A 5,280-nucleotide genomic window follows, 5' to 3' on the forward strand; every position below is an offset into this window, starting at 1 on the left:
GGGACAATAATGAGTTTATGTTCATCCAATAGGGAAGTTTATATGTACCGTAGTGAATAAGAGTCCGCCACTATTATTCTTATTATTTTAACACGAGCGAAGAAAAACTAGTTTTTTTCTTTTATTTTTTTTCCTTTCTTTGGATTTTGCGTTTATGTGATTTTTCTTCGATTAGAATATTCGAACCACAAACTTCATACTCACTAACAACTTAGTATAGTAATTGAGTTTTGCGTATTTTTACCTTACATTTATTTGATTTAAAAAATAATATAGTACACCTTAGGTCTTAGTTCGTATTTATTTTCGAAATACTCTCTCTATTTATTGTATATCATGTCAACAGTGGCAGAGCCAATAATTATATATAGGGTCACTATATGTACAAGTCTGATAAAAAAAAATTATAAATGAATATAAAACAAAAAGTATCTATAACTTCATAAATTAACTAATTTAATACATTACAATTGTCATCTACAAGTTTTCATATTTTGAAAACGATCCATGATAACTTAAGTATCTAACTTATCAAATAAGTATTTTTCAATATAAGTTATAAAACAATCATTCATTCATTGACTTTTCATTCGATTACATAATCAAGTCTTCTCAATATGTGTAAGCAGAAAATGTTTTTTTATAAAAATAATTTTTACAATTTTTTTTTGGAATACATGAAGATAGATCATACAAGTAGTACTTATTTTATTTTCTAAGAAATAATGAGTAAAGAAAATAAATAATTTGTCATTTTTGTCACCTATTTGTGAACATGCATGAGGGAATTTACATTACGTGTAAACACTTCTCTTGCTTTTTATTTATGCAAACGTCAAACCTCCACGATTGCACTCCACATGCTCAAGCTCATCCCAAAGTTTCAATAAAGATTTTTTTATTTTGAAAAAGAAAAAAAAAAACCAAAGAATGCCCTCAACTTTTATTCTACTTCTAGCCCTTCAATTATATGACCAAAACCTTTTGAAAAAGAATCTTAATTTTGACCTACTTTGGATTCCTCAACTTAAACTTTAGACAAAATTATTAGATTTGAGTAAAATATTAGAAATACAGGCGTTCCATCATATTGAAAAAGCTCAAAAAAGTAATGGACTTCGAGTACTAAGTTTTGGTGTATTAATTCTAGCTAAATTCTCTTATGTATTCTCTGGTTTGAACATAGAGAAATGGTGTGAGTAGTACAAAAATTTTGAGAGAATATTTTAGTAATGGAGTTTTTCATATCAATTTTTGTGTTTTCCCATATGATTTTATTTTAATTTCTCAATTATTTTTATGCTTATTCATGTAGTAGTATTGTGAAATTTTTTCCAAGTTAGTCTAGGATAAATCCAGAAGTTTATGTTAATTAGGACCCTTTAAGTTTTGTATAAATATACTCTAAACGCATTGGTATACAGTAAGTCTGTCTAAAACTTTATGTTGAAGCACAAATTTGTATAATAATAATTTTTTATTACATCAAGATATATTGATATTAATTTGTATATCTTGATATTAGTCGTTTTAGGAGGTTATTGTTTTAAATGACAAAATCGCTAGAAATAGTTTTAAAAATAACAAAATATCACTATCTATCCATCATAAATACTAACATTTTTCTATTTTTAAAAATAAGTTGGCTCATTTTTCTACCTTTAAAAATAACTTTTTTTTTTCTTTAATACATTTTGATCTTAGTTTGTTCAATAAAATTATGTTTCATCTTTTTCATAATTATCTTGAAGTTATAAATTTTTTTTTTAAAAAAAAATTGAGAATGATAGATATTGGAACAAACAGTCATTAGTGTATGTATATGTTGCCGTGCAACATAGCTCAACTCGTAGTATATTTGTGCAAAATAATGAGCTGATGTATACGATTCAACGATAAGTCTTATCGCTTGTCGCAGAGATTAGCACACGATTTTTACTAACCTAAACTTAAATTTTAGTGGATTCAGAAGAAATAAATCAAGTAAAAAATTTCTAATTATAAACACAATGGCAATGAAATAAATGAGAAATAAAGGGACGGTTGTTAAATTGAAGAGCATAACGGAAATACAGATATAGAGAAAATATAATATAATAATATTTTTATATAATAATAATATATAAATAAAAACTCAAATTATAAAATAAAATAACTCAAATTATAAAATTGGATAATATGTAAATTGAAGTGGAATTCTCACCGATGTATATATGATTTTAAGATCCACCAAATGCCACTATTTATAAGTAAAGTGGCAAATATGATGTGGGCTTACATGGACACCAAGCATGAATAATTACAAGACACATGGACAACATGAATAGTGACACATGATCTTTGGGACACTAAGCAATGGACATCTATTTTCTATTATAATATTCATAATACTCCCCGTTAGATGCTCATATATATATATATATGAGATATGTCTTGTTAAAATCTTACTAAGAAAAACTCAATGGGAAAAACCCTAGTGAAGGAAAAAGAGTACATATTTCATATAATACACACTCCTAAAAGTATACAATATATTTACTCCCCTCATGAAAACAATTAAGATCTCTGAGTCACCGCATTCAAATGTTGTGCACCAATTTTTCAAAAGTTGCGATTGATAATGCGTAAATAAGTCTGTCAGGTTATCCTTTGAACAAATTTGTTGTACAGTGATGTCGTCATTTTCTTCAAGATCATGAGTGTAGAAAAGTTTCGGTGAAATATGTTTTATTCTATCTCCTTTAATATATCCTCCTTTGATTTGGGCTATGCAAGTTGTGTTGTCTTCGTATAATATTGTTGAAAGGTTTTTATTAGAAGACAAGTCATAAGTTTCACGAATGTGTTGAGTCATTGACCTTAGCCATACACATTTTTTTACTAGCCTCGTGAATTGCAAGAATTTCAGCATGATTTAAGGAAGTGACCATTATAGTTTATTTCACCGATCGCCATGATATAGTAGTTCCTCCACATGTAGACAGATAACCCATATCGATTGTTCCTCGAAGATAACGGAGTATATGCTTAATTTCGTTTCAATGTCTTTTTGTAGGAGAAGAACTCTATCTAGCTAATAAATTTACTGAAAATGAAATATCTAGTCTTGTATTATTAGTAAGATACATAAGTGCACCAATTGCACTAAGATATGTTACTTCAGGACTAAGAAGTTCTTCATTATTTTCTCGAGGTCGAAATATATCTTTCTTTATGTCTAATGAATGGACTTCTTTTGGAATATTTACTGGATATGCTTTGTCCATATAAAATCTTTTCAAAATTTTTCTTGTATAAGTTGATTAATGAATAAATACTCCATCTGCTAAACTCTCAATTTGCAAACCAAGGAAAAATTTTGTTTTTCCAAGATTTTTCATCTCAAGTTCTTTCTTAAGATATTCTATTGCCTTTAAAAGCTCATCAAGAGTTCCAATTATATTCTAGTCATCAATATATACAGTTATAATAGCAAATTCTGATTGTGATTTCTTTATAAAAACACATGGATATTTTAGATTATTTTGATATCTTTCTTTAAATAAATATCTACTCAAGCAATTGTACCACATCCATCCTGATTGTTTCAATTCATATAGTGATCTCTGTAACTTTATTGAAAATCATTCCCAGGAATTTGATGTATATGTTTTAGGTACCTTAAATCCATCTGGATTCTCATATAAACATCATTATCAAGAGATCCATATAAATATGTTGTGATTACATCCATAAGATGCATATTCGAACTTTTATACACTGTCAAACCAATTAAATATCTTAATGTAATTGCATCCACCATCGAAGAATACGTCTCTTCAAAATCAATACCAAATCTTTGTGAAAAACCTTGTGCAACCAGTATTTCTTTATATCATGTGACCTCATTATTTTCATTTATTTTCCTCACAAATACTCATTTTTATCCCACAGGTTTAACAACTTCTAGTGTTCGGACTACTGGTCCAAAAATCGGACGTTTTGAAAGTGAGTTTAATTCTGTCTCGATTGCTTTTTTCCACTGAAGCCAATCTTTTCTATGTTGACATTCTTCAACAGATTTTGGTTCAATATCCTTATCAATGTTATACGCAAATATGTTGTCAATAATTACATTAGTTCGGTTCCATCTTTTTCCTGTCATGACATAGTTTATTGAAATTACATTATTATCTTTAGATATTTCACCTTCCTCGCTAGTCATGTCGAGGATTTCTTTATGGGTATTTACATTCTCATCCAAGTGTTTTTCACTATTAATTATTTTTCGTTTTCGAGGATTTTTATCTTTGGAACCCACTGGTCTACCACGCTTTTGGCATGTTCCAGACTCATTAGTGACAATTTGTTGTGTTGGGATATCAATTTTTTATGGAACATTTGCAGTTGGTGTATGTGACTTAGTTACTTTCCTTGCATCTATAAATGCATCTAGTAATTTATTTTCTATATTTTGCAAATGAATTATTTTTTAAACTTCAAGTTCACATTGATCTATATGGGGATCTAAATGAGATAATAACGTTGCATTCCATGTAATTTCTTTTTCCAACTTCTTAATTCCTCCCCTAAATGTTGGAAATTTTGTCTCATTAAAATGACAATCAGCAAATTATGCAGTAAATATATCACTCGTTAGGGGCTCAAGATATTTAATAATTGACGGGGGATCGTATCCAACATATATTCTTAACCTCCTTTGAGGACCCATCTTAGTGCGTTATGGTGGAGTAATTGGAACATATATTGTACATCAAAAAATTCTCAGATGAGAAATATTTAGTTCATGACTATAAGCTAATTGTAATGGTGAGTATTTATGATAAGCTACTGACCTAATGCGTACAAGTGACATTGCATGCAAAATAGCATGTCCTTATACAGATGAAGGAAGCCTAGCTCTCATAAGTAATGGTCTTGCTATTAATTGTAAACGTTTTATAAATGATTATGCTAAACCATTTTGTGTATGAACATGGGCTACAGGATGTTCAACACTTATCCCAATTGATATATGATAATTATCAAAAGCTTGGGATATAAATTCACCAACATTATCAAGATAAATGGTCTTAATTGTATAATCAATAAATTGTGCTCTTAACTTAATTATTTGAGCAAGTAATCTTGCAAATACAAGATTTTGATTTGATAATAAGCACACGTGTGGCTATCTGCTAGATGCATCTATTAATATAATAAAATATCAAAATGGTCCACTTGGTGGGTTAATAGGTCCACTTATATCACTATGAATTCATTCTAAAAATGCAGGTGATT

The sequence above is a fragment of the Benincasa hispida genome, chromosome 12, assembly GCF_009727055.1.
Source record: "Benincasa hispida cultivar B227 chromosome 12, ASM972705v1, whole genome shotgun sequence".
In the NCBI taxonomy this organism is placed as follows: Eukaryota; Viridiplantae; Streptophyta; class Magnoliopsida; order Cucurbitales; family Cucurbitaceae; genus Benincasa; species Benincasa hispida.